The 18,157-nt window shown below is 48.5% G+C and overlaps 1 long non-coding RNA gene across 1 annotated transcript; it reads left to right on the top strand.

The window, feature by feature from the left end:
* Positions 1–10,291: 10,291 nt before the first annotated feature.
* Positions 10,292–16,030, top strand: LOC129464150 (uncharacterized). The gene is made up of 2 exons (XR_008651453.2): positions 10,292–10,663; positions 15,325–16,030. It is a non-coding gene; the product is annotated as an uncharacterized lncRNA (long non-coding RNA).
* Positions 16,031–18,157: the final 2,127 nt, after the last annotated feature.

Raw genomic sequence — 18,157 nt, 5'->3', positions numbered from 1 at the left:
AGGGGAGGGACTGATGTCCTGGGCTCCGTGGAGGCCCCATTCGGGTGATGCTGGAGGCAGAAGGGAGCTGGGCTTTGATGAGGGAGGAGTTGGTCAGGAATGCTTGTCACAGGCACAGCAATGAGTAGCCCATGCAGGCTGAGAGCCCAGCAGAAATAGGCCGGTCCAATGTGTGCGGTCCTGATTGGTAGGGCTTTATGCCTGTGCTAGTCAGGGTTCTCCAGAGAAACAGAACCAATGGGATACATATACTATACATATACTATACATATACATATACATATACATATACATATACATATACATATACATATACTATACATATACTATACATATACATATACTATACATATACATATACTATACATATACAAATACATATACATATACAAATACATATACATATACTATACATATACAAATACATATACATATACATATACTATACATATACATATACATATACAAATACATATACATATACTATACTCTACATATACATAAACAAATATACATATGCATATGTAAGAGGGGAATATAAGAGGGGATCTATTATGAGAGTTGGCTCATGTGATTATAGAGGCTGAGAAGTCCCACGATCTGCTGTCTGCAAGCTGGGGGACCACAGAAGCTGGTGGTGTAATTCAGCACGAGTCTGAAGGCCTGAAAACCCAGCGCTCTGACATCCAAAATCAGGAGAAGATGGATAAATCATCTCAAGCAGAGAAAGCGAACTCTTCTTTCCTCTGTCTTTGTTCTACTCCGGCCCTCAGTGGATTGAGTGAGACCCGCTGACACTGGGGAGGGCCACCTGCTTTACTCAGCTCACCAATTCAAATGCTGATCGTTTCCAGAAACCCTCAGAGACACTCCTGGAAATCATGCTTTACCATCCATCTTGACATCCTTTAGCCCAGTCAAGTTGACCCATCAAATTCAGGATCACAATGCCTCTCATTCTTTCCTTTACTCCACCCATGCATCTGAATGTGATGAGATCTCTATGGAACTACTCTATATATTATATAGCTCTGGATGCCATAACATAGTTCCTACTGCCTGGGAGCAGAGAAAGGCAAGTAAACAATTGTCATCTAGAGAAAGTCCTGGGTTAGTGTGAGTTTAAGGGGTAGCCTGCTGGAGCTAAAGAGGAAGTGACTATCTCTGCTGGAGATGAGGGGAGGGAGGCAATACAAGGGGAAGGAAGGAAGAGAGGTATAAAAGCAGAGCTGCGTGAATTGGGACAGTCTCTCAGGGAACTGGGTCTTGCAGCCAAAGCCGAGGCTGCTCACCGTAGAAGAGGCTGGCAACATGGCAGGCGGCAGGCTCCGGGGCCACCAAGAGAGCTGAGGCAGGCAGGCGGGCCTGTGCCCAGACTCCTTGGGAATCCTATGTTGACATTTGTGGGGCAGTGTTGGTTGGGGGCCAGGGCCTGGGCAGGGGCCACGGCTGATACTGCAGCACAGAGGCCACTTGGGCAGCTGTAGCCATGGACACTGGCAGGAGGGAGCGGGTCTGAGAAATATCTAGGAATGAAAGGGTGGATGGAATGTGATGGGTTAGGAAAGGAAGGGAGGGCCAACAACGACTGGTGCTGTGTGGGCAACCCGCGTGTTCAGGGTCAAGGAGCTGAGTTCAGTTTTGAGTTGGTTATGGGGCAGCTCTGTGGGGAAACCAGCAGGCAGTTGGTCACTGGGATTTAGAGCTGGGGATGGGGAGGAGCCTGGGCTGCCGCTGAGCTTTACGGATAACTCTGTCCTGGGGAAGGGACCCTGCCGCATCCCAGTGCACCGCCTGCAACTGTGGGCAATTCCTTTCCTCTCTCTGTGCCCCAGCTTCCTCCTCTGTAGCGTGGAGTGCATTAGGTTGGTGAGGATTGAATGAGCCATGCTCGGTGCGTGTTAGCTATTGTTATGACCGTTTGGGACTCTGCAGGTTGTAAGTGGTGGCTGAAACCTTCGGTGGATGTGACAGCCCAGGGAGAGAATTGTGAGTGAGCGGGGAGAGGCCCCAGGACAGCGACGAGCCTCGGTGGGCAAGAATATTTTCTCACCCCGATTCTGAGTATCTGAGGCAAAATGATGCAGAGGGGCTGTGGTTTAAAATCTCTTTAAAATAAATTCTCACCAGACCTATATCTAAGCATATAAATAACCGAGTTTTATAAGCAATCTGAATTAAACATTTACTCGTGATGTTTCTGAATGAACAAAGCGACACAGTAAACACTGTATAGGACACATGGAGGCACCCGGGGACACTGCTGAGTCCACGCCTCGCTGGTAAGGAGCTGCATGACATTGGGGAGTCACTGCAGTCTCTGAGCCTGAGTTTATTCACCGTAAAATGAGTCGGTTGGATTAGAATCATTGCTTGGGTTCCTTTCAGCTCTGGGTCTAGCTTTTTTTTCTTCTTCTTCGAGATGGAGTCTTGCTCTGTTGCCCAGGCTGGAATGCAATGGCACGATCTCGGCTCACTGCAACCTCCGCCTCCCGGACTCAAGTGATTCTCCTGCCTCAGCCTCCAGAGTAGCTGGGATTACAGATGCCTGCCACCATGCCCAGCTAATTTTTGTATTTTTTAGTAGAGACAGGGTTTCACTATGTTGGCCAGGCTGGTCTCGAACGCCTGACCTCAGGTGATCCGCCCGCCTCGGCTTCCCAAAGTGCTGGGATTACAGGCGTGAGCTACCACGCCTGGCCGGATCTAGCATTAAGGGCAACCAAATGTGAACCTGGTTTTAGTTACCCTAAATACTTGAAAGTTAAATGCCGGATCTTCTTTAGAAGCATGGATATAGAAGGCAGGCAGGAGGAGACAGTGGAGTGGAGGGTGCTCCAGTCTAGGAGTCCGGCAGCCCCGGCTCTGACGCCGACTCTGACCCTGGCTGGTTCCCAGTGTTACCAGAAGGGAGGGTCGGTGGGTCACTGGGTCAGCAGCCCAGCCTGGGACCCGGCGTGAGAGCTGCTGTGCTGGAGGCGCGCGCACTCCCATGACCACTGCAAACACAGTTGCTGCCCTTGTTGTGTTTCCAGTCAGTTGAGGAAGCGAGATAGTGAACAAGTTCCAGAAATGAATGAAAAAATTCTAAGGCCATGGGTGAGTCACTGAATTTCTCTGGGCTTCAATTTCCTTCCTTGTAAGATGAGATATAAATGTTTAACTCAAGGGCTGTTACGAGAGTAAATGTGCCAACGTGGTTTATTCGTATTTGGTGGGGCTGGTGGAGATGCATTCAGTACCAGGAGAGTTAATAAATAAGGACAGAGTGGTCAAGTTATACGAAGGCAGGGTGAATGAATCTTCAAACAGCAGAATGGTGGCCCCCAAGAGCTGCAAGCAGTGGGCTGCAAATTCAGTTCCTGCTTCCAAGCTATCAAAGAAAGAAGGAAAGATGATCAGTCTGATGGCATTGCTTCTGGCTTAGAATTTTTCAACAGCTTCCTGTGGCTCTTAGATAAAATCCCAGCCCCTTCCTCTGTCTCACACCCTCCTCTCCTCTTGCCAGCTCTTCAGTTCCACAGCACGGAGAAACCAAATTTCTCCCTTTCTGGGGCCAGCTGTGTGCTGTCTCATTTGTCATGTCATTCCCAGCTCTGCTCACCAACCCCTTCCTCTGTGACTCTCCTCCGCCCTGGGTCAGTCGCCGGAGGCTTCCTCGTGCGCTCCCCTTGCCTGCCTGTAAATGTGGGCCTGTCTTCTCTCTAGTTACCACTCCATCCCTCCCAGGGTGCTTGACACAGAGTAGGTGTTCGGGAAATGTCAGTAGAATGAGCGGATCTGCTGAAAGTACACAGTTTCCCCATCCTGAGATCTCCGTGTCAGGATCCCCCCGGATCTTCAGAAAGAGGGAGCCACGTGACGTGGTGGACACACCGCTTGGCCCAGGGCCTGTCTGCTCAGATTGCAAAAATGGTGATCTAAGAGGAACAAAGGAGGCTGGTGGAGAAACAATTTGAGATGATGAGACCTGAAGTGGGAGTTTACTGAAAGCAGGGAGGGAAAGGAGAAGGAGGAAACAGTGAGTTTTAAGGTAGTTTACACAAAACTTGCAAAGGGTGTATTAGGAAGCCTGCTTTCTATGACCACCGCCTGTAAGGTACATCTGTAAAACTTAATGAGGTTTTTGGAAGTAAACAAAAGGGCAGCCCCAGGAAAGAGAAAGCCGAGGACAGTACAAACCCGTAGAGTCAGGGGACACATTTTAAGGCAAAGATCACAAAGGTGAAGGGCCAGTAACTAGTCATGAATTATCCACAGTGTAGACGGGTAACAGGAAATCAGAAGTTCACATGGTAAAAGCTTTTCAGACATGTTGAGCTGGGAAGATGCTATATATGGTAAACCTCAAGGTAAAATATCGCCAGAACCTTGAAAAGTCATAGCAACCACTCCGCACAGCATTTCACAACTAGACAGTGCTCCAAAGATCTTTATCTCCTCTCTCTCCCTCCCTCCCTCCCCCCCCCACACTGTTACTCTGCCACATTGGAGAGAGCTGCTTCAAAACAGTAGAACATGTCCTTTTCAGACATCTTCCACAGTAAGGATTCCAGAATCTTCACACCATACTGCTTGCTGAATTACATTGGATTCAAAGGATTGGAGATGTGTAGTCTTCAGATGTAGGGAAGACATGCTAAGTTTCATGACATAGGTCAGCATTTCAGGTAGTTTAAAAAGAATTATTGGCCGGGTGCAGTGGCTCACATCTGTAATCCCAGCACTTTGGGAGGCTGAGGAGGGTGGATCACTTGAGGCCAGGAGTTTGAGACCAGCCTGGCCAACATGGTGAAACCCTGTCTCTACTAAAAATACAAAAAATTAGCTGGGCATGGCGACACGCGCCTGTAATCCCAGCTACTCTGAAGGTGGAAACAGGAGAATTGCTTGAACCCTGGAGGCGGAGGTTGCAGTGATCCATGATCATGCCACTACACTCCAGCCTGGGCAACAGAGCAAGACTCTGTCTCAAAAAAAAAAAAAAATTACCTACGCACACAAAAATTACCACTTGTAAAAATATTTACTTGCCAATTAAAAAATGATCCAGAGCCTACATGAAAAAAACCTCAGGGCATTAAGACAATACTGTTTTCCATGTGAGCCCTCACAGTGAGATGACTTCCAGGAAAATCCTCAGGCCCCATGGGCTGTGTTCATAAAAGTGTGTGGATGGTGCCTTCCTCCATTGGAGTATTGTTCTGTTGTGGGCCCTGTGTCTTCTATAGGACATGGATAAACTCAGAATGCTTTCAGGGGGAAAGCGATCATGCTTTCAGGAAGGAGAAGACCCTCAAAATTATGAGATGTGGGAAAAAACGGAAGCAAGATTCCATTCATGCCACCATCCACCTTCCCACCCAAACCGGAAACTTGCTACTAATTGTAGACTCTTGTACTTTACTCAGTCCCTCTGGGATCCAAGAGCCGCTCTAGGGTTCCCAGCTGAGTTCTGGTGCTTGCTATGTCTCCCATGGCTTCCTCCGGGCTGGCTCACCTCCACCCATCTTCCACACAGCTCTCAGAGGGAGCTTTCTAAGATGCACCTCTGTGTGTGTCCCGTCTGTTAAAATCCTTAATGAATACTCATGCATTCCCCATCTGACCCAAGCCTTTCATGATCTGACTCACACTCACTGTGACAGCCTCCTTCTAGGTCCCCATTCACAGGCACCCTGGGTTCTGGCCAGGCCATACACCCAGCAGGTTCCTCACCAGGCCAAGTGCCTTCTCCTCTCCATGCTTCTGCACCTGCAGGGCATGCTAGGACAGAAATTCAGCTTCAAGACTGCAAGGACAGAGACTCACACTCAAACAAAAAGAGAAACAATCAACATGAATACAGTAGTATATGCCCAACTAGAAGGTAACCCTCAGTGAAAAACATGTCCCAGTAAAATTTCTGCCCCACCCCCAATTTTTTCCTAAGTTGAATATGTATGCTTATTGGGATAGGAGGAGATGGCAGAATAGTTTTAACTGTACAGCCTCTCAGTCTCCTGAATTCAGAGGCAAGAGACAGTTTTTGTCACTAGTGGAAGACCTCCAGGGAAGACTCTGAGGGGCTGTGGCCAGGGAATAGGAGCATACTCTGATTTGCTACCCTGTACCAGAGAAGGACGGCACTGTTCTGAGATCCTACTAGGACCACGTGGAGGGAGGGAAGCAGGGAAGGCAGCTCTTCAAAGGAAAGGATGCTTGGAGACAGAACACTGGACTTCTTTCTTGCAAGCCTTCCCTAACCTCCCCAGGAGTCAAGCACTTCCTCCTGGGTGCTTCCGGAAGTCGTCATTAATACCTCTCTTCCAGCATAAGTTATGGCACCACTGTGGTTTTTCTGATGATGTGTCTTCTCATCCATCCAATACAAGTTCCCGGCAGACAGTGATTTTGTCTGTCTGCCCTCCATATCCACCCTCCACCCTTTCCCCACTGCTCTCCCATGTGGATGGCACCCTGGGGTCCTGTGCCCTCTGGCTTCTGGGCGCATTTGGCCAATGTGGCTCATCATCAGCAGGAGATGAGAGTTGAGCTCTTGGTGTCTCTGGAAGCTTCCCTACAGGGTTCCTGTGAGCTGGTGGCCTCCTGACTAAAGGCGACAGCCTCTCTGTCAGGAAGTCCCCCCCACATAGCTTCAGGTTCTGGAAGCAGCTCCCTTCCCTCAGCCCTGCCTGCCTTGTTCTGCTGTTCATGGCCCTGGAAGTCTGCACTATCTCCTTAGGGTTCCCTACACTCTGCCCACACTGAATAAATATTTCCTTTATTAAACTCTTCTCTTACGACCTAATCGGGGTGTGCCCTCCACCACCCTGGTTCCTGCCTGGACTGTGACACACAGTGTCCTGTTCATCCTCATTGCCCCAGGATCCAGCTCAGTGCCTTCCACACCACAGGTACTGAATAAGCTCATGGATTATGGAATGATTAAACATCAGCTAGATATGGGAGTATTGAGACTTATATAGAAAATGGATCAGAGGAGTAGCCTTCAAAATTTTTTTGACCAGGTATCATAGTAAGAAACATTTCATAATGCAATGCAGTAAACACATCATAATTATATATAACTGAACAAGAAATTTCATGAAGCAAGACTTACTTTTCTATGTGCAATGCCCTGTGGTCTTTTCTATTTCATTCTGCTCTATTTCAATTTTCAAATGAAATTCTCATTATGGTCCGCTGCATTGATTTCACGGCACATGAAATGATGGCAACCCACAGGTTAGGAAGCATGAGCCTAGTGATGTTTAGCTTTCCCTGTAGGTTGGAGAATCTGTGATTCCTGAAGTAGAATTCGAAGGCACAATGAATGAGGATGCAGTAATGTCGCAGTGGCAATGCATTTAGTGGGAGTTGACTTTATTGCCTTGAAAAAGCAAAGGAGGTCGGGCAAGGGGGCTCATGCCTGTAGTCTCAGCACTTTGAGAGGCCGAGGCAGGCAGATCACTTGAGGTCAGGAGTTCAAGACCAGCCTGGTCAATATGGCAAAACCCCATCACTGCCAAAAATACAAAAAATTAGCCAAGTGTGGTGGCATGCGCCTGTAGCCCCAGCTATTCAGGAGGCTGAGGCAGAAAAATCACTTGAACTTGGGAGGCAGACGTTGCAGTGAACCAAAATTGCGCCCCTGCACTCCAGCCTGGGCAACAGAGCAAGACTCCATCTAAAAAAAAAAGCAAAGGAACTTGCCATTCTATCTTCAGTTTTTCATAGAACTCTTACTCAAAGTTGGCTTTGTTTTAGGTAAACCTAATTTGGGAGCGGGGAGGTGAGGAGATTGGAGTCCTTTTTTTTTTTTTTAAGACAGGGTCTCGCTCTGTTGCCTAGGCTGGAGTACAGTGGCGAGAGCTCAGCTCACTACAATCTCCACCTCCCGGGTTTAAGCAATTCTCCTGCCTCAGTCTCCCGAGTAGCTGGGATTACAGGTACCCACCACCACGCCCTGCTAATTTTTGTATTTTTAGTAGAGAACGGGTTTCACCATGTTGTCCAGGCTAGTCTCGAACTCCTGGTCTCAAGTGATCCACCCGCACTGACTTCCCAAAGTGCTGGGATTACAGGCATGAGCCACCACGCCCGGCCCTGGAGTTCATAATGCATGTCGATGTCCATGAGCAATTTTAAGCATCAGGTTCATAAGCATTAGTGTCTAGGAACCACAGGCCCTGAGAGCCAGCCGCGCCCATGAGGGTTCAGGGTGAGCCTGAAGTGGAGGCTAATCAGGTGAGCTTGCCTCAGGCCTCCTGGAGCACTTCCTTGTGTCCTTGCTGGCACCAGCAGCTTCTCTTTAGCAAACACATTTCTTTGTGCCCTGGTTATGTGCAGGACTAGACTGAATGCACAACACAGGCCCATCCGCATCGCCAGGGCTCTGCGACCCACTTGCAGTTGGATATTCTCTCAATGCTTCAAACTCAGCCGAAGTCTGTGATCTTGTCCACCTCAAAAATCGTATGATTCTCTTTTAAAAACTGAGTTATGTATGTTAGCTAAAATGGAATCTCCCCTCTTAATTCACTCCCTGTCATTCTCCTGGTATCTAAACCGTAAGGCCAAGTTAAAAGGTAGAAGATGATCATAGATATTATATAGCTGTGATTCTGAGTCAAATTCCCAAACCCTGTCATCACCTCCCTGCAAGGTTCTTGAGAGAGAAAAATGCAAAAAAGGTAAGCCTCAGTAGGTGGGCTTGTAGCCAGGTGGGGGCATTGGGCTCAAATTCCGAAGGGGAGCCCTGGCAAGCTGGGCAGACACCCCCATTTCCTTGTTTCCGCATCATCCTTCAAATTCATATGAGCACCTACAATCTTTCAAGCATAGGGGAGAGAACAGTGAACAAAACAGAGCCCCTGTCCTCCTGAAGCTTATATTCTAGTTGGGGAAACAGAAAATAAATAAATAAAGATATATATACCAGCATAGGAGATGGTGGTTAGTGCTGTGCAGAAATCTGCTACAGCACGTGGTGGGCAGAATGTGTGTGGTGTGTGTGTGTGTGCGTGTGCGCGTGCATGTACATGCTTTATAATAGTGGTGTCAGTGAGGGCTTTTTGAGGAGTGACATTTGAAGAAAGAGCTGAGTGAATTTGAGTCATGGAAATATTGAGGGGAAAAGCATTGGGTGAAAGGAAGAGCATGTGCAAAGGCCCTTTGGCCTCACGCCGGGGGAGCGGAGGCAGGCCTCAGGCCTTATCATAGTGGTCTGGGCAGCGTCATTTCTCCTTCTCCCCCCCAACCCTTGCCAAACCCTGGCTACTTTTTGGACACACACTCAACAATTTTTAAAATTATTATTTTTAATTGTGGTGAAATGCACATAAATTTAACATCTTAGCCATGTTTAAGTGTACAATTTGGCGGCATTAAATATATTTATTATTGTGCAACCATCATCATCACCCATTTCCGGAATGTTCTTATAATCCCAAACCAGAACTCTGTACCCATGAAACACCAACTCCCCATTCCTTCCTCCCCTGAGCTGCTGGCAACCACTGTTTCATTTCTGTCTCTATAAATGGGACCACTCCAGTTACCTCACACAAGTGGAATCACACAGTATCTGTCTTTTTGTGAGTGGCTTATTTCGCTTAAGCATAATGTTCTCCAGGTTCATCCATGTGGGGGCATGTGTCAGAATGTCCTTCTTTTTCAATGATGAATAGTGTTCCATGGTATGGATGTGCCACGTTTAGTTTACCCGTTCATCCTCTACGGCCGGTGGACACCTGGGTTGCTTTTGCCCCTTGGCTATAGTGGATAATGCCGCTATGAACATGGCTGTACAAGAATCTCTCCAAGTCCCTCTTTCAGTTCTTTTGGGGACATTCCTAGAAGTAGATAGACAGTTTTAGCTCCCTTTTCCTTGAATTGATCCACTGTGCTTTGCACGCTGCCCCTTGTTAGTTTATGTCACCATTAGGGAGAGCGTGTTGATTGGCTCACCTGTTTCCCTCCTCTTGGCTGTAAGTTTCTGGGGAATAGGGAGTGGTGCTTGGCACTGCACCCCCTGATGCCGTGGATGGCACACAGTCTGTGCCCCAGCAGGATTTATTCAGTGAGCAAGTCTGGAAAGGGCTGCTCCAGAAGGAGGGTGAAGGCTGGGCTGCAAAGAGTCTGCTCCTCCTTTGTATTTTTACACTGGGCTTCTCTGACTGCCTCTAAAATAAAAATGGGGATAATCCATCTTCCTGTGAGAGAAATGAAAACCTACGGAGACTAAATATCCTGCCCGCTGTCCAGGTGCAGTGAGGGGCATGGCCGGGACCAGAATCCCTGCTTCCCTGTTCTCTAGTCAGTGCTGCTGCTGGAAACCAGAGTCTTCTTTTGTTTTCCCTCTCACCTCTGGCTGCCTCTCTCTCCCCTCAAAGGTCAGAGCAGTGCCAAGGACAGAAGAGAGAGTAGACCCAGCCTTGGCCCTGCTAGGCTGGGCAGCCTGGCAGGTAGAGTCAGCAGGGGTAGAGCTTGCTTTCCTGTTCACGATCTTCAACCAAGTTCGGGGAGGTGTGAGTACTGAGGCCTTCAGAGCCACTGCAGCCTCAGGTAGCTCAGGAGAACCTCCGAGCGCAGGAGTGCGAAGGCTGGCGTTCTTCAGGCTCTGAGGCTGTCCCTCCCGGTGGAGGTGAACTGCATCTTCTCGGTGTGGACAAGACTGTGGGTATGTGTGTGAGTGTGTGGAGGTGATACAGAGAGGCCTAAGGGGTGTGTTTGTGTGTGTGTGTGTGTGTGTGTCAGGGGGCGAGTGTGTGTATGAGAGAGACAGAGGCAGCAGGAGAGAAAGAGAGTGCAATGCAGAGAAGAAGGCAGAACCTTCCTCATAGAGTTTTGGGGGTTACGTGATCTGAAAAGCACTTGGAACAGTACCTTACTCACAGCAATGGCTGCGTTGATGATTTTTATTGTTATAGAGGCACAGACACAGAGAAAGGCAGAGAGGGAGAGGGGAGAGTGAGGAAGGCAGGTGGGAGGCGGCAGGAGCAAGGAAGAACTACATTCTGGAAACCTCAGATTTAACAAAAGGGTGGAATCTGGGAAAAGCTCCCCTGCCTGCTTGTTCTCTTATAAAGCTGATTATGCTTACCTTCCTCCCCCATGGTATTTTAAACTTAAATAACACAGTCTCCATTGTGTAAAGCAAAATAATTTTCCAGATTCCCTGCTCTACCTCAGTGCACCATGCTTAGGGAATCTGCCCGGCAACACGGACAGACTGTGGGAGTCTGCCGCGGAGGCTGGTTAGGGTGCTCCTGTGCGCCCAGCCTTCCAGGCCTGGCCTCCCCCCAGCCCCCCAGCCAGCTCCCAACACAAATCGTTTGGACTTTATCTTATCTTTAGCAGGAGAATGCTTCCCAGATGTGTAGGATTAATGGTGAGTATTACACAGCGGCCCCTGGACAGAGATGGGTCCTGGGTGACTCCAGGCCCTAAAAACCTTTCCCCAGCATGGACTAGCGGGGAGCTGCAGCCCCCACCTGAGAGTTGAAGGAGCACCCCCTCCCTGCTTTGTGATGGCTCCAGAGACAAGACGTGTGCCCCGCCCCCACCCCACACTGTCTACTTTGATTTACAGCACAGCCATCACAGGGGGACCTTTTCGGTTAACATTTACAAAAGTGCTTTCTGTATGGTTTCTAGATGGAGACTGACAGGATCCTGGCTTGGGGGCCCTCCGGCAGGGCTGGCTGCTGGGCTGGCAAGCTCTGGCGCTCCCCTTCCCCAGAACCGACTTTGTCCCTGGCAGCCATGGTGGCTGCACTAACCACATTCTTCCTCCACCTTTGCACTAAGAAAAGCAAATAAGCAGACCAAAGAACTGTTTGCATTTGCCCCAGATGCTCCCTGGCTGCGGGAAGAGGTCAGTAGGGAGCATGGAGGGAGAGGGGAAGGGAGACCGGCTTCTGCAGGGAGGGCACACTGGCCACCTAGGCCTGGGGAGGGATGGAGGGAAGGCTTGTCCAGCCCAGCACAAGCCTGCAGCGGGGCACTGTGGGCGCAGTGCATGAAGTCTGAAGAGGTGATGTGCTAGATACCCCAATCCCTGGCATATTCTGCATTTCAAAACAGAGAATAAGTAGTCTTGCCACTATAAAGTGGCAAGAGCTGTTCCTTAGCAAGAGAAAGAGACAGAAACAGAGACAGAGAGGAACAGACACAGAGAGACAGAGACAGAGACAGAAAAATACACAGAGAAATGGAGAGACAGAGAGAGAGAGAGACATACAGATAGACAAAGGCATAAAGAGCCCCCCCCGCCCCCGCACCCTAGGGATATGTTGTCAAGGGTGGCTTTTTTGTTATGAAGATTTGCAGCCTATTTTGCACGGCTGGCCGGCCTTGGCCTCCTGCCGTCATTGCTGCCCCAGGGAAGGCTGCTAGCTGGCTTCCTCCCACCCCCTTGCCACTGGCAGCAAAACCAAGCTGGGTTATGACATCAGCGACTTTTCCCCTTCTCAGCCCCGGGGTAGATGGGCCAGGTTGGAAAGCAGCAGGAAACTTTTCCAACACTAACAAACAATGAGCTCGGGTAGCAAGCCCTGATATTAGAAAATGGGAGAGACTCTTAGGGGTTTCACTCAGCCTGAAAGGGAGCCATGTCTTTCCCAGAGCCAAGTCTCAGTCCCTTTTCAGGGCAGCCGGCCAAGCTGGGAGATTGGGAGCTGGAAAGATGTCCCCTGAAATACAGGTTTGGTGACTCCAACCGTGAATGGCCCCGATCCACAGGGGAGGGTTGCTGTTCCTTTGCCATCCTTCGCCTATTTGCAGCACTTGCTGAAAAATAGGAAGAAACACCCAGACAGGAGCTTGGGCTGTATAGGCAGGGGACAAATGAAATGTTTTCCTACTGTGTAAAAAGTCCAAGTGTTCCCATATGCAGAGCTCGGAACAATGTCATCAACTCCTCTTCGTTTTTTTTCCAAATAACCTCCTTTAAGAGACAGCAAACACCAGTGCTGTGGAGTTATGTCTAATTGCAGATACTTTTTGTTCATCATCATATTGAACATCGTTGCGTGTTCCAGCAGCCACCAACTTCCTCAGTAGGAAAATTCAATTGTGCACTGAGCGGCAGCGTGAGGAGTCCAGGCCAAGCAGGCAGGGTGCTGCGGGCCAACCAGGTGCTGCTGTGCTCCCGAAGCCTTCAGGAGCCTCAGCCTGGGAGCGCAGGAAAGGGTGGGGCTCCAGCCCACCTGGCTTTCCGCCTTACCGAGCTCCAAAGACAGGCTCGTTCCACATCACGGAGAGCCCTTATCCTGCGTGTGCGTCTCGCTCCCTGACAAGCCTATTTGTGCCTTGTCACCAGAAATGTACCTCTTTTCTTCTCTCATCTGTCCCTGACACCCCCAGCTTATCTAGCCTGAAGAGGGGCTATCAAAATGGTAATAGCCAGATGGAAAACAAGGAAAAATAAGCCCTTTCCCATAAGGAAGCAATACGGATTTTGGAACCGAAGAAATTTCTACTATTCTCCCAACATCATTCCCTCCGCCCTGGGTGTGCTTCCGAGAGGGTCGGAGGTGTCACCTGCCGTACCCTAGGACTGGCTGAGGCAAAACACACCTGGAGATTTCCTGTAAATGAAAAACTGAATCACTAAAAGGGGGAGCTGTCATCCCCCGGCATTTCTCTGTGCACAGGCGACCTGGTGTTGGGATGGCAGCAGAACCCGGACAACTGAGCCAACACGTGGAGGGAAGCCCTCACCAGCCTGCATTCGACTTGTGTGTGAGAGAAGTGAACGTTTACGTGCAAAGCCACTGAGCTTTTGTTGTTGTTCCTGCAGCACAGGGCATTCTAACCTGCCTAATACTGAAACAAGTACTGTTAGGCTTGATCTGTAAAGAGAGAACATAAAAGGCCTGCATATTCTCTTTTAGGTCCTAAAACTGCAGTGCTCTCTTCTTGGCCTTGCTCTGACCAGGCTGTTTAAAATCTGTCACCCCGCCAGTCGCCATTGTATTATCTTGCTTTATTTTTCTTCATAGTATTTATTGATAATTTATGTGCTTATTATGTCTCCCTGACTGGAATATAAGTTCCATGAAGGCCAGGACTTGTGCCTTAAAACAGGGCCTGGCACAGAGTAGGCATTTAATGTGTATTTTTGAAAGTAAATTGTGGGCTGAAAATTCTGAAAATAGTTAAGCACAGATTTTTCAAAAAAGTTAATAAAGGTGAAGGCCTTCCTTGCCTTTATTAAATGCTTAAAATCGATCAGTGGCGGGATAGAGATGGAAGGAGTCACACACAGACTGTACCTTCAACGGGTTTCAATCTAACTAGGAGACAAAATAAACATGAAACAAGCTGAGAGCAAATCTCTAGGTACATAAGAGTTAATTAAGTACTAAGGGTGTACTTAAATTTGTGAGGGAGGAAGGGGAAGAGACTGTCCAGAGGTATGGCTAACCACCAAAAACTCTCTGGAGCAGACAGGTTTGGCACCAGACTGAGAGCAGGGTTCTCCAATTTGAGCTTGCAGAAGAATCACCTGGAAGGCTTCTAAAACCCATACTATTGGCCCCACCCCCAGAGTTTCTGATTCACTAGATCTGGATTATACCTGGGGATTTTTCTTTTTTTTTTTTTTTTAAGACAGAGTCTTGCTCTGTTACCCAGGCTGGAGTGCAGTGGCACTATCATAGCTTACTGCAACCTCAAACTCCCTGGTTCAAGGGATCCTCCCACCTCAGCCTCCCCAGTAACTGGGATTTCAGGCATGTGCCACCAAGCCCGGCTAATTTTTTTTTTGAGATGGAGTTTCATTCTTGTTGTCCAGGCTGGAGTGCAATGGTGCAATCTCAGCTCACTGTAACCTCTGCCTCCTGGGTTCAAGTGATTCTCCAGCCTTGCCTCTTGAGTAGCTAGGATTACAGGCATGTGCCACCACACCCAGCTAATTTTGTATTTTTAGTAGAGATGGGGTCTCACCATGTTGGCCAGGCTAGTCTCACACTGCTGACCTCAGGTGATCCACACACCTCAGCCTCCCAAAGTGCTGGGATTACAGGTGCCCACTGCTGTGCCCAGCTTAACTTTAGTATTTTTAGTAGAGATAGGGTTTCTCTATGTTGGCCAGGCTAGTCTCGAACTCCTGACCTCAGGCGATCTACCCGCCTTGGCCTCCCAAAGTGCTGGGATTACAGGCCTGAGCCACCACACCTGGCCTCACCTGTATTTTAAATTGAGTTTTACTGGGTAACAGCCATGGTCATTCATTTACATATTGTCAATGGCTGCTTTCAGGCTACAACAGCAGAATTTAACAGTCTCGAGAACATATGGCCTGCAAAGCCTAAAATATTTACTGGCCCTTTACAGATGAAGTTTGCTGACCCCTAGAGAGGAAGTCATGGCCCATGGCTGGCAGATGGAAGCCTCAGGACCTGAAGATTTCTCGAAGAAAGGGACCTGCTGCTGAGAGCGATTAATATACGTTCACAGCTTGCAGCTGAAGCCCGATGATGGCTGTAGGATAAAGGACATCACCCAGATGACATTTTGCCTCCAAAGCTCTGGGGACCAATTGTGGAAGAACTGCAGGGATATTATGTTAGAATGTTCTTGTGTCTGGATAGGATGAGAACTGTTTTATAACAAAGTGCAGCCCCCATGTCTGAGGGCATGTTTCCTGTGTTTAGGCACTTCCGAAGCAGGGAGCACCTTCAAGGGGCACTGGCCTTCCCAGAAACAGTGTTTGACCTGTGATGATGTCCTGGGGGAGGGGACCTAGAAAAAGACCTTAGCCTTTCCATAACACATGATTATTCTCCTCTGTAGAGCCTCAAAAGTCAAGTCAAGTAGTAAGCACACTGTGCTCCAGTCTGTGGCCACAGACACACGCAAGGACTGGAGCAAAACCAAACACAGCGTATCATCACCACTGAGCCCCCAGGAGCCCCCAGATGCTCCTGAACGTCAAAGGAGAAAGAAGCTGTCAGAGATCAGGTTGAATGTGGTGGGTTAGGTGTGCGGCATTGCCTCTGGGTCCCTGCTTTGGTTTAATTAAACTAAGTCTGGTGGTGAATTGGTTCCCAAATGTTCATTGGTGGATGGGCGGCATCAGAATTTTCTACATCTTTTAAAAAACACGTACGCAAAACCTATGCATGTCTTCCTCTGACAGTTTGATTTTCTGCAGGCTTGGGGTGGATTCCTACCTTTAAGAATTCCCCACGCCCATCCTAAGTAATTGTGATTCCCAGTAAGTGAATGCTGACAAATTGAACCTGCCAGCATGGACATTTATTTATGAAATAAATGGAAATTAATTTCACAGTCTTTCTATGGATTCAAGGTGGTGCTGGATCCACAGGCTCAACTGGCCCCCAGCTTTCTCTGCAGAATCTGCCAATGTGCCTTCAATCCCAAAAGAAGTTGCTTTTCATGTGCCGCTGGAGCTTCGGATTGGCTGTGACTGAGATGGGACTTTAAGTTCTCACCAGGATGCAAAGTGGGGTTCCAACTTTACTGCTTTCTGAACCCTGCTGATCTGTCCCCAACCGAGGGCTTTTCTTCTGAAGCGCAGTGTTTTTTAAACTGTGGTTGAAATCTGTTCATGGGTTATAAAATCAGTTGTTGAGGATGCAACCATTTTGAATTAATTTTTAATTCAAAAAATTAAATAGACTAGAAATTTTTAATTTTTAATTCAAAAAATAGACTAGAAAAAAATCAGAGTGCATCATGTATGGTAGGGATAAGTGTAATTCTTTCTGTAAAACTTGTTTTGGAGGGTACGTTGTGCATTGGGCTGCTGCGTATTTCTTACTAGGTTTCACAGGGAAACTGCTGTCATCTCTGCAGTACAATATAGATCAACAATGGCCCTAACTTCCTTAAGACAGCTCTCATGTCTGCTTGCAGAGGACAGATGAAAAAAGTCACCAGGGAGAGTAGACTGCCATATACAAGTACTTCAGGGAGGCTACCTGGAAACTAATAGAAAGCCAGTTTGTGGATGATTGCAGAGCCTGGGGAGAGAAATCAATCTTAGACAGTTTTATGGATGGCAGCCAACAGCCCACGACGCTCAGCCCATCGCACCTGTCACCTGGGGACAAGCAGGGTCTATCTGGAATGGACTCTGGCCAGGATTCAGTTTCCCTTTCCTTGAAATGGGGATAATCACCCTCTTGACTATTGCTGTTATGGGAAAGGCCAAATTAGGGGAAAAATTTCTGTCCGATAAAGGATGAACCACAAAGCTCAGGCCAGTAATGGCCTCTATTGGTGGTTTGGGAGGTTCGCTTTTATGGGCATTAAGGGAGAAAGAGAAGGTCTGCACTCAAATCAAGTCTAGGCAATGTGGGAGTTGGAAAGAGACACGGGGTGCACAGACCCAGTCACCTGAAGGCAAGGAGCCTTTCTTTTTCCTCCTCTTGGCAGACAGCGTGGGCTCCCAGGCCCCAAGCAGGATCCCTTAGGGCTGATCTCTCACCACACACTGGTCTGACTCGGTGACCTAGAAGAGGACAGTCAGAGCCAACAGGATGAGGGGACCAGCTTGGAGAGCATCTATTGTGTGCCACCCTTGAGTGGCTGGAAATGTCTTCTGCCACTTTGTGAGGGGCTGGGGGCTGCGGAGTGGGAGTGGCAAGGGAACACGCGGTGGTAGACTGTTCCCAGGGCTGCTGATTTTGGAGCAGTCTGACTACCCTCTCTTCTTAGTGGGAAAGAAAGGAGGAAGAAGGGGGAACGGATGCTTTTGGAAGGGAGCTCAAAGTGTGGGAGAAAAGAAAGCCTGAAAGAACATCACTAAAGGGTCTGAAGTTAAAGACTCCAATGAACAAAAAGCCCCCGAATTCAAGCAGTGCCACTAAAACCAAAACCTGTTAAGTGGTCCAGAGAGACCCTGGTCATGTCTGTCACTTTCCTTTTTAAAGCTCTCATGAAGTTAATGAATGAAAAAAATTGCTAATGCAAAGATGGAAATTAATTAAAAAAGCATGCTTCATATTGCAGGGTGACCAGATCTAATCCTACCAGTGATCTTGTGGCCGTCCCTGTAACTTCCTTTGGCAACACCATGCTTTGAGAAGCTGTGGGAAAGGCTGGCCAGGGAGAGAGCCTCACCCCCCCATTCTGCCAGCTGATTCCCCAGAGGGCTGCAAGGTTCCTGATTTACCCAGAGCTCTGGAGTGGCTGAGGCTGG

This window comes from Symphalangus syndactylus, chromosome 15, assembly GCF_028878055.3.
Source record: "Symphalangus syndactylus isolate Jambi chromosome 15, NHGRI_mSymSyn1-v2.1_pri, whole genome shotgun sequence".
In the NCBI taxonomy this organism is placed as follows: domain Eukaryota; kingdom Metazoa; phylum Chordata; class Mammalia; order Primates; family Hylobatidae; genus Symphalangus; species Symphalangus syndactylus.
Note: the sequence above shows the minus strand (reverse complement) of the source record. Positions and strands in the feature narration are given on the sequence as shown.